The sequence below is a fragment of the Desmodus rotundus genome, chromosome 6, assembly GCF_022682495.2.
Source record: "Desmodus rotundus isolate HL8 chromosome 6, HLdesRot8A.1, whole genome shotgun sequence".
In the NCBI taxonomy this organism is placed as follows: Eukaryota; Metazoa; Chordata; class Mammalia; order Chiroptera; family Phyllostomidae; genus Desmodus; species Desmodus rotundus.
The window spans coordinates 79,945,705-79,957,894 of record NC_071392.1 but is presented as its reverse complement, the minus strand read 5'-3'; the positions used below and the strand labels follow the sequence as shown (position 1 = coordinate 79,957,894).

The following is a 12,190-nucleotide window of genomic DNA, read 5'->3' as shown; positions in this document are numbered from 1 at the left end:
GTTCTAGACAAGAGCTCCTGGTACCATTGTCTGGTTTTCTCCCTGTTGTCTGTGCCCTCCGCCACAGCGTGTCCGCCCTGGCACAGCTGATTTCCATCAATGCCGGGCTAGGCAGGGCTGTGTGCTTTCATGGACGTGCTTCTGAGGGCCAGGTGTAATTCCCTGGCCTGGAAAACGCCATTATTTGGCCAAAAATCTGTACATGGTGATGCTGGAATGTTCTCTCACCCTCTTTATTATGAAGGTTTCCAGCATGTTGGGAAATCATGGGTATCCGTGTTCCTCAAATCCTCACAATCCCCAACCAAACTTGAGCTCACTGTACGTTTTCCTCCTTATGCCCCATGAGAGGGCCCTGAAAGAAGTCTCCCTGGGGTGAGACTCTTCGGGAGGGAGTGGTCTGAAGGCTTTCTCACAGGTGAGCCTCATTCCGCATCCACAACCAGAAATCTCTGGGAAAGACTCTGAGTGTGGGAGAGACCCCCTTAGATCTTGCTGCAACAAGTCTGGGCGCACTCGAATTAAACAGGAGACCCAACACTTTGTCAGGGGTGTCCAGGGAGGCTTGTTTGACAAAACTCAAGGAAAAAGGAGGAAAAAAAAAACCCAACCTTCTCTTTCCACTCCATCTGGAGCTTCAAGTGACTCCAAAAATATTGGCCCACGGTGGTTATAAAGTCTCCCATTTAAGCTATTCTAAAACGAGGACAAAGCCTGCACACAACTGGAAGCACTTCTTTTACATGTTCATGGGAAAATTATCTTTCTCTCCAAGTCCTTCAGCTGCCTGAAATTAATGAAACACAGTAGGGAGGCACCTCCGCTGGCCACTGGCCACCATTCATTTGGAACGGCTCACCTAGCCCATTCATAGACCGCAGAACTGTTTTCTCTTGACCTTAGAATTTCTCCGTTCTCCTTGTAGGTAAATAGCAATGTGCATAAAAATCACTGACGCCGGTGTCATTGACATTTTGGGTAGCTACGAGACAAGTGGCATCTTTTTCCTGGCTACTCGAACAACACCAAGAGGAAAGTATACAAGAAGTTACTTGAAGAAAGCTGGTATCTTTAAGTTCACTTTTTGAAAAATGGGTTGGGGGTATGCAGACAAAAAGGAGGAAGCTTCAGACCTTTGATAGCCTCTTTTGCTAATAATCAGGCAATCCAAAGATGGATCAAGATTTTCTGCTAAAGAAAGAGAACTAAGGGAGAGAAAAAATAAGCAAGGAGGGAACTTAAAGGAAAAGAAGTAACACTTTGGAAGATAAAAGAGAAGCAAATGCCTTTTCCTTGCATCAGAGTAAGCAGGAAAAATTAGGGAAATTCAGCGCTGGGGTAAACATAACCCCACTAGAAATGATATTTGCTGGTGGAGCCCAGAGAGGAGAAGCTTGTTATGGTGTGATGACCGACCCGCGGCCCATCAACACTCCACCAGCCCCCACTGCGGCCTTGCTGGGGAACTCTAAACTGTTTCCAAGGCTTCCGCTAAAGCACAGGTAGTGTGGGGAGGTGAGCAGGGAACACCGGACTAAGGAGTGAGTTCGGGGAGCAAAAGAGGTACATTCGCCCCAACTGGTCCTTTTACTGTCCAGACAAGACAATATTCCATGGCACCTGACCCTGAAAGGCACCTGCCTTCTGTCTTTTTTGTACAGTAAAGGTCCAATCCTGGGCTTCTCCTCCTATCCAGTCTGATCAGTTCTGATTGGCTGATGAAGAAAATGGTCCCAAAGAAAGGTGTTGGTGTGTGGGACCCCTGAACAGACAGCTGGGGAATCAAACACTGCTTAAGAGTGGAGTTAGCTAGAGGGGAGCAAAGCTGGGTAGGGCAAGCCCTGCCAGAGTGGTTTGGAGCATATCCCAGAAAAGACAGGTAAGAAGAAGGAATAAAATAAGACCAAAGAAGCCCTGGCCAGGTGGCTCAGTTGGTTGGAGCATTGTCCCATACACCATAAAGGTCATAGGTTCAATCCCCGGTCAGGGTGCATACCTAGGTTGTGGGCTTGATCCCCAGTCAGGGTGCATAAGGGAGGCAAGTGATCGATGTTTCTCTCTCCCTCCTTTCCTCCCTCTCTAAAAATAAGAGGAGAGAGAAAGAGCTAGACATACACATTCGCTAATATACACGTTCTTACAAACCCTCATTAGAAGTAGCATGGAGACTTCTTTCTCTTGGGAGGGTCTCTCTCCTGTTCTTTAATAGGGAAACTTGCTACATACAAGTTTGGGTGGCATTTTTAAAGCCCCGCTCCCCGCCTTCCACCCAATCTCTCTGGGAAGCCTCACCCACTATCATGGTTTTAATTCCTGTCTAGACATTAGGACTGTGAACATCACTGTCTCTGGTTCTCACCTGAGCTTCAGACTTGCATGTCCCTTATGTGCTAGGCCCATGCCCTTGGATGCCTCACAGGCCCTCAAACTCCGTCTCAATGAAAACTCATTATCCTTCCCTCTGGGTTCCCAAACAGTGTTTTTAAGGGAGAGTGACCTTATCTGGGGCAAACGCATACTATTTACTGTCTGTTTCCTACCTCTCTGAGGAGAGAGATAACTCTCCGCCATCGGTTAATCACTTTTCTTTCAGCCCTTCTCCAGCCTTGATCTTGACCTATTTCTACCTGTTGTCAGGGACAGAGAGGTGGCAAATAAAGAGAAAGCACCATGAACAATCATTTAAAGATAGTTTTAAAGCATATAAACTGCAGGTCCAGAGGCTTCATCTAATCTTTTCATTTATTTATTCATTCAGCGCATTCTTCAATTTCAAAAATTATGAAGTGCCATAGAGAAATGAGAGCTGGGCACGCAAAGGACCCTAATGAAGGTAGCACGGAACAGACGCTCTGAGAGTGGCATAGATGTCAAGGGAGTTCAGAAGAGGAGAATTAGCAAGAAGCCCACGTGCAATAAGCTAAACATCAGCACGTTGGAGAAGAAGTGATGATGGGGTGTTGTGGCCTGAACCGTGTTCCCCTAGATCGCTATGATCAAACTGTGATCCCCAGCACCTCGAAATGTGGAGATCAGGTCTTAGAAGAAGCGATTAAACTAAAACGAAGTCATTAAGGTGGGCCCTGACCTGATATGCCTGGTTTCCTTGTATGAAGAGGAAATGTGGACATGCACCCACCCACCCACACACATGGAGGCGCCAGACGCGCTCATGCAGCGGGATGGCGGTATGACGACACAGGGGAAGGCTGTCATCGGCAAGTCCAGGAGAGTTCCAGGGTCGAAGAAACCAAACCTGCTGACATCTTGGTTTGGGCTTTTAGCCGCCAGAACGCTGAGAAAATAAATCTTTGTTGTTTCAGCCACCCAGCCTGTGGTATTTTGCTGTGGTAGCCATAGCAAACTATTAGAGGGTGTAACTGAGAGCATCCTGAAGCAATAATTGCCTGAGAACTATGCTCAGTTCCTGAAAAACTGTTCTTCCTACGGATGCCAACTTTGGCAAAATTGTGCACAAGTGAAGTTTCCTTTAGTTTCTCCATCCCCTACCTTTTAAAAATCCCCTCGTCCTGCTTCCCAGGTAGACCTTCTGCTGGTAGAAGTTCTGCCCGAGCTGAGGAGAGTTGGTTGAAAGTGAGGGCACTTAACACTCCTGACGTCACCAGTGTTTTGACGTCACCGGTGTTTGTGCCAAGTGGGCTTACTCCCCCCAGAACAGTGACTCATCTTCTCTATGTTCCCTCACGTCACCAGCATTCTTTGCAGGAGGGGAGGACTTCTGTATTGAAAGGGGACTGTGTTGCTTAAGATGTTATATGTGCAGGAAAAATTAAAAAATAAAGCAAAAAATCATATTACAAAACAATTCTTTCTAAACTTGATAGATTGCCTGGTAAGTGAACGAGGAGAGGCATCGCAGAAAACTTGGCTTCTCACAATTCATCTTTCGGGGCAAGAATTTAGGAAATCAGGCTGAGAGGCTATAGAATTGCTAAGAAAAGAGGCCCCCGCCCCCAAGTCACATAAACTGTACTCACAGGCTAGCGATCAGATATCCACGTCTACGCCTTCTGGTTGATCGCCAATCCCTGCGGAACTCGACTGGATGATCTTGCAATGTTTTAGTGATACCTGGTATAAAAGGGAAATGGAAGCATAATTAAGTGGAATGAATTTTTGTTAATGTAGACTATCTGTTATAAAACATTGTGTTTTTCCTCTCAGGTCCTATTCTCAGCTAGGCCCTTAAAGGGGAAATGAGGCATAGATATACATATATATTGTGGATTTCAGAGGAAATAAATACAATTATTACAGAATCAACCCCTAAATTATTCTAAATAATGGGGTAGAGAAGGTGGTGTAGTTAATACAAAACAGGGAGCACGAACATGCCAACAGGCAGAGACTAAGGCCTTATAACACAGAGAAGAACATCCCATCTCTAAGCTCAGCCCTCAGGCCTTCGAAGCTTCAGACTCTCGAAGACTCTTTGCTTTGTCCAAGGTCTTCTGCTGTTGATGGTTAGGAACTCGACTAGTTGGTAGAAGAGGAGGTGCTGGAGGGTGACAAATGATTATAGAAATGCGCTAGTAGGTCATCTAGAGTTAACTCTCTTGCACTTGAAACACAGCAATAGACATTAAACATTAGACCAAAATAACAATAACTGTGACCGTACATCACCGTCACATCCTAAACCCACCCCAATGCGGTACAACAAGGGATGCTAACGAGTATGAGTCTGGGAACCGCAACTCCGGCCTTTTCATGCCTGCCTTTCATTTAGTAGAACAACATGGGTCCCAACAGGACCTTAAGAACATACCTCGCTTTCCCCCACCCCCACCCTCTGTCAAGGGCAAGGGGCTGGTTTGAAATAGCACTGCTAGAAATTGGGCCTGGAGGCCTAGATTCTCATTTCAGGTTTTATAGGTAAAAAACAAACAAACAAACAAATAAACAAATCAACCAAAACAGAAACCTGCCTAGTGTGCCACCTATGGTTTGCATGCATCTGAGGAAGGCTGGTTTGCAAACGAGGAATCGGGGCTCCTAAATTAGTCAGCAAAACCAGCTGCCACCCATTTCCTTATTCTGAACAGTCGGCCACCTCAGGCTACCTTTAGCTCCCTTCCCTGAGTATGTGCCACCTCTTCCTACTCGGCACAAATGCACACGTCATTTATTGTATTGTGGATACATCTGAAGTGCCTCGTTCAGCATACACGGGATCTGGGCCCTGCCTTAAAGGAGCCAAAAATCTAGTTTGAGTGATAAAACGCACAATTACACTTCTAGGTTACAAAGCCAGAAAGTGGTAAGAGCTCCAAATCTCACTGAAACTCCTTTTCTTCTCCTGTGGGCCAAATTTTGGAGGTCTTTTCTAAAGATCTGAGGAGAAGAGGACAGGAAACCTGTGAGCCCTCTCCTAGCCGAAAGCCTGACTAACCTCATCCATAATCTCTGAGCCCCTGCCAGTGCCCAGTAGGGCACTTGGAAATGAACGATGAGTGAATGAATAAACAGAAATCATGAACGAGTTTCAGGGAAGTTTGTGAATTCCCCGAAACTGTGGGCCAAATTTTGTGTGTTTTAGCTTTCGTTAGCATTTATTGATTTCCCAAAGCTATCTCGGGTCCCTTCTCCACGCCCCCACCACCTCCTGATTAAGAGCCACTTGCTAAATGATTTGCAGGGTACTAGAGGATGGACTTTAGATGAGGGCAGATTACAAAGTGTGTTCCTATGGGTAAGTTTATAAACAAACGTGGATCGAGTGCCCTCTATGTGCCAGGAAGAGGATGGGCATACAACTATGAGCAACGAGCCTCGTACTTGGCCTCATGGCACTTACAATATACTGTCATACCCTAAAAGGGGATTCTCAGACTGGCTGCATGTCAGAATCTTTTGGCGATATTTATTTTTTAAAAACATATGGGATACATCGCAGAGGTGCCCAGGAATTTTCACCGTAAAAAAAATTCCCCGCAGTCAAATGCTGATGTGGATTGTAGTACCCACCCCATCAGGCCTCCCATCCTTCACCCTCAGGCTTCAGTGAAGGCACAGGAGACTAGAAGGAAGCAAGGAGCTACTTGCCTGGATTGTAAAGGTACAGATGGAGAGACATTTAAATTCGTAAAGAAAAAAATTCACAGTATCTTCCTCCAGACCACTGGCAGGGTCAGTGTTTATTTGCCTAATTTCCCTTTCCCTGCTTCCTATTCCTGCAGTAGTTTTACTTTCAAATTTGGGGATGAATACAAAGAAAATACTATCAGTGGAAATTTTGGGGGGTATCTAGATTCTATGTATATGTTCTTGCTATTTGTCTTATTAGAGAGACAAAGCTAGAAAGGCTTTTAAGAGAAAGCATAAAGTGAATGGCGCAGTGACTAAAAGTGGAGTTTCTCTTCAGATATACTTTTCTATTTTCAGATTTAGTATCAAAGGGCCAGAAAGGTGATAAAAGTCTCATACCTTGTTTTAAGACCTTTCTCTACTCTCAGTTACCTTGGAACTTCAAATAGAAGCCTGGGCGCACCTTTACTCACCAATCCCTTAAGCCACAGCTTTTAACTCACTGTCCAATGCACAGATTCTGGCTGACCTGGCTCAGAGGTAGTTGCTGAAATTCTCTGCAGACCAGGCTGCGTCTGGACCAGACATGTTAAGGAAGGGGAAGACCTAGGGGACTCGAAGGAGAGAGCTGGGCTGCGTCAGGCAGACGGGTGGGTCTTCCTTCCACAGCCTCCTTCCCAGCCAGTGGCAAAGAGCCAGGCACTACTTATTTATTGCACTTTTGATTGAGCCAGCAGCACGTGGGGAAATTTGGGTTTTGTATGAAAGCAGTCATTCACTAGGGGAGAATCAAGGTGTAATAAAAGGAAAGAAGGATTCTCTCTCCTCCCAATCAAATTCTTGGTGCTCCAAGAGCAGTGATTTTCCTAAAAGCTTCAGGATGCCTCTAGTCAAAGCCACTCAGTAGCACAAAAACCAGAAAGTAGCACCTTGCTGGTGACACCAGTGGAAAACCATTGGTAAAAAGTGTTTAAAATTCTACTTTAAAAATCTTACCACATGTGTTCACAGAAAGATGCCATTTTCCAAACGGACACCAAGGAGTTGGGTGAAGGAGAAGGTCCCAAATAATAATTAATTATAACGGGGGGTTATTACAAAGGTTGAATTAGGGATCCTTTATAAAAATGAATAACTTCGTCCAGCCAACAAGAAGTACCTGGTTTCAATTAATTAAAAATTTGACTTTATGCGACTGAAATTAAGACGCCCTGATTTCAACTTTAATATTTAGATAACCTCCCCGTGACTCCTGCACAATAATATGCTGCACTTTAAGTGTGGGAATAACAACAACTACTGCGCATGAAGGGTTTTTTCGTGCCAGGTCCTGTCCTAAGCACATGGCCCACATCTATCTCATTTGATGACTGCAACAGCCCAGGGAGATACGCGTTTTTATCTCAGGATAAGCGCTGAGAAGTTCACGGTATTCAAGTCTTTTGCTTCATCACCCAGTCAGGAAGCAGTGAAGCCAGTATTCCAACCCCCAGTGGCCGACGCAGCCTGACAGTACTATCGGAAGGGTACATGCCCACACTCACTCATTCACAGAGTGAGTGCTCTGAGCCAGGATGGGACACAGCGTGATGAGCAAGGGCCCCGCCTTCACAGGACTTGCATTCTGGTGGGGCACAGAGGGCGCGCGAGTTTCCTATAGTGAGTGGATACAACAGCGTGTTGTGGTAGAGGGCCACAGGGGCCTAGGTGGTGAGGGATGCTCTCGCGAACAGGAGGCATTTAGGCTGACAATCCGTTTCTCGGAAGGAGTCACCCATGGGCAGATCCAGGGAAAGGGTGTTCTGTGAGGCCTTTATGAGCTGCTCTGTGATCGAGAAGCTCTTCCCAGTCACCTGGTCCATATGGGATTCAGGCTGGTTTGTCCTTTAGCAGAATGCACACTGCTAAACAGAGGGGCCCACCAAAAAAAAAAAAAAAGATCCTCAAAATGCTGCCTTTGGTGGAAAATATGAGGGTGGTAGTGGTGCTGGTGATGTGTCCCTACCCACAGAGGAGCGTGCCAGGGATGTTCGCGGCCACGCATGCGTCCAGTGCCCCACGTGGTAGAGGTGCCCCTGGGCCCCTTTCACTTGGGAAACTTGAAGGGAGCTGCTTTCTTCTGGTTTACTTGAGTTCCTTTCTGTCTTATGCATGGGAGGATAAGGCAGAATATTTCTTAATAACAGAAGAAAGAAAAGCTACAAGACACATCCTTGGAATGGGAAAGGAATGGTAAGTAGCTATTTCAGTCCTAGTTGGCAGGAAGTCCATAATTTGTGTGGATAGAAATTAAAATATAATATTTAAAAATAGATCTATGGGTTTTAGAATGAGCCAGTAACAATAAAACATTAATAATTGTCTCTTGAGAATTGTCTCTGTTTTACATTTATAGTGGAATATGAGAGCAAGAAGGATTTTAGAAGGGAAGAAGTATGTGATCTTAGGGAATTTGGGTCACTTAAATATATACTAACGAGTGAATTGACCTTGACCAAGTCATTTAACCACTCCTGGCCCCTCAATTCTTTTATCTGCAACATGAAGCATTTGGAATAGATTTTTAAGATCCCTCCAACTCAGATGGTTTGTGTAGAATTTTATGAATTTTTAAGGAAAAAAAAAGTACTGTGTATGTCTCGTTACCATTGTGAATAAAACAAATTCAATCAGGTTCCCCCTTTCCAGCATCTAGCATGGGGGGACCACCTACTCCCACCCAATTACTTCCAAGAGAGGAGTGTATTCTGTAGCTCCTAGAGAAATGGCAATATATTATGTAATAATATCTATAAGTTATTGAATGCCTACCATGTGCCAGGCACTTGATCTATAATCTCATTTAATCTTCAAAAGAAAACTGGAAAGCCAGTTGTTTTTATTGTCCCCATTTGAAGGAAAGGAAACAGATTCAGATTCCCTGTCACATGATTAATAAGCAGCAGAGTCGGAACTGGAATCCAGTCGTTTGACCCCCAAGCCCTTTCCGTGATCGCACGCTTGGAGCAGTCATGGCTGCCAGCAACGACATGTCTTTGACCCTTTGAGATCCCTACCAAAGGCAAAGCTCTGGAAGAGGGTCTTAGTCAGTCTGTTTAATGTAGAGACACTGACTTAGGTGTTTCCCATAACGTAACAGCCTGTGGCAGTCTAACGCTCTCACTGAGGACAACTAGAAAATCTGGATAAAATTCCAAAAAACCCAACTCCGAAGGCATCAGAGAGCTGCTGCAGTAACCGAGATTTGAGGGCCGACATCTGGAGAGAAACAAGGCCTGGAAAAGTGACCTCACATTCAGTGATTTCTCCCTCAAGGCGTTTGCTGAATCCTTAAGATACAGAGTACAGGAGGATGGAAGAGAGTAAGAAACCAAGCAGAAAGTTTAGGAAACGCACAGCAGAGTTTTTAACGTCTCTGGCAGCTGACTAGGAAAAACCTGAAGTTCAAGGAGAACCATTTTGAAGGTGGTAGAGCTGTTTTATCTAACTGTGGCGGTAGTTACTCAACTGTATGCATTTGTCAAAACTTGCAGAAATGTACACTAAAAAGAGCACACTTTACTCTCTGTAAATTATACTTCGATTAAAAAATAGAAACAAGGGGGAAAAAAAGAACGTGTTTTTGGGATATAATCTCAGATGAGACCCTTGGAGAGTTCATCCCTGGAAACGGGGCCAAGCTAAAGATCATGGCTTCATACAAAAAAATTGGTATGTTTTGTAGGGCGATTTAGAAGTGCTCAGGAACATTAAATATGTGCATTACAGTCTATAGTCCAGTTCCATTTTTAGGAATACATCACAAAAATAACCCTGCAAAAGATACATAAAATGGCACATTCAAGGATACTCATTGCAGCAAAGAATTGGGGGGAAATCTTATATGATAAATACATGGTAAAATGAACATGTGGTATATGTAGATAAAACTGAACTGGTTCACCAAATATTGTGTTTTAAATTCAATCTCACATCATAAAGCAGAACAGAATCTTAAAACACGAGGTTTAGTAAGGAAAAAAAAGAAAAGGAAAAGAAAGAATCAGATGTACATCACAATGTTGTCCTGAAACGTAAAACACACAAAATAATATAATGGACTGATCCTGAATATGTATATGTGTAAATAAAGAAATTAAAGGGGGGTGTGGACCAGAAGGAAGAAAGAAACATCCAACCAGAAAAGAATGAAGAAACAAGAATTCAGAAAAATGAGGAGAGGCTTAGGAACCTCCAGGACATCTTGAAATGTTCCAACATCCGAATTATAGAGGTGCCAGAAGGAGAAGAGGAAGAACAAAAAATTGAAAACTTATTTGAACAAATAATGAAGGAGAACTTCCCCAGTCTGGCAAAGGAAATAGACTTCCAGGAAGTCCGGGAAGCTCAGAGAGTCCCAAAGAAGCTGGACCCAAGGAGGAACACACCAAGGCACATCATCATTACATTACCCAAGATTAAACAGAAAGAGAGAATCTTAGAAGCAGCAAGAGAAAAGGACACAGTTACCTACAAAGGAGTTCCCATAAGACTGTCAGCTGATTTCTCCAAAGAGACCTTACAGGCAAGAAGGGACTGGCAAGAAGTATTCCAAGTCATGAAAGGCAAGGACCTACATCCAAGATTGGTCTATCCAGCAAAGCTAACATTTAGAATGGAAGGAAAGATAAAGTACTTCTCAGATAAGGTCAAGTTAAAGGAGTTCATCATCACCAAGCCCTTATTATATGAAATGTTAAAGGGAGTTACCTAAGAAAAAGAAGATAAAAAATATGAACAGTAAAAATGACAGCAAACTCACAGTTACTAACAGCCACACCTAAAACCAAAACAAAAGAAAACTAAGCAAACAACAAGAACAGAAACAGAACCACAGAAATGGAGATCACATGGAGGGTTATCAACAGGGGATTGGGAGGGGGAGAGAGGGGGGAAAGGTACAGAGAATAAAAGCATAAATGATAGGTGGAAAATAGACAGGGGGAGGGTAAGAATAGTGTAGGAAATGTAGAAGCCAAAGAACTTATAAGTATGACCCATGGACATGAACTATAGGGGGGAATGTGGGAGGGAGGGGGTGGGCAGGATGGAGTTGAGTGAAGGGGTGGAAATGGGACAACTGTAATAGCATAATCAATAAATATATTTAAAAAAAGAAATTAAAGGGGAAAAAATGGCAGATGAGCTTCAAATCACTTTAGCCTCAGTGAACGAAAGTGAACTTCCCGACTCTGTTAAACTACCAGAAGACAGTGTGAACTTACTGGAGGAAAGTAATATCATCCAGCACTTCAACTGAATATCCATATGGAAAAAAAGAAAACCAAACCTTAACTTCTATTTAACGCCATATCCCCCTCCACTTGATTGTAGCTCTAAATGTGACAACTTACACACTAGAGATTTTAGGATAAAGTCAAAGATATCTCCATGATCTTGGGATAGGCAAAGATTTTGTAAACAGGACATAAAACCCACTAAACATAAAGGAATAAAATTGATAAATTGTACTGCATTAAAATTAAGAATAGGTGAAAAGGCAATGTGAAAAGACAAGCCACAGATTGAGAAAAAAAATATTAGCAGTATCTGACAAAGGACTTGTATCCAGAATATGTAAAGAATTTCCACAAACCAATAATGAAGAGATAGATGACCCAATAGGGAATGGGTAAACTTCAATAAGCGTGTCACAAAAGAGGATATTAATGTGGCCACTAAGCATGTGAAAAGTGCTCACTCTCATTGATCATTAGAAAAATTCAAATTTAAACTACATACTACGATAATAGCTAAAAATTTAAAGACAATTCACAGTGCTGGTGAGCGACCAGAACTCTCATGCACTGCTGTGCAAGCGTCAACTGGTACAGCCACTTCAGAAATTTGTTGGCACTACCTGCTAAAGCCGAATATTTGTGTAACCTGTGCCCCAGAAATCTTACTTTTAGGTAAATACACAACAAAAATCCAAGCATATATTCATCAAATAACATGAACTAGAATGCTCATAGCCAGCACTATTCCTAACAGTCACACACTGGAAATCACCCCCAGGGTTTATCAATAGTAAAATGCGTAAATTATGGCAGGCAAACAGTGAAAGACTGTATAGCAATTAGAATGAATTGCTCAGGAAACG

General features: G+C 43.5%; 1 protein-coding gene across 2 annotated transcripts in view; it reads right to left on the bottom strand.

Moving 5' to 3' along the window:
* Positions 1–12,190, bottom strand: part of CALD1 (caldesmon 1) — a 192,354-nt gene that overhangs the window by 124,759 nt on the left and 55,405 nt on the right. For both annotated transcript variants that reach the window (XM_024554989.4, XM_024554992.3), the window contains exon 2: positions 3,999–4,092. The gene's annotated coding sequence lies outside the window, so the exon portion shown is untranslated. The remainder of the gene's footprint in view (positions 1–3,998; positions 4,093–12,190) is intronic.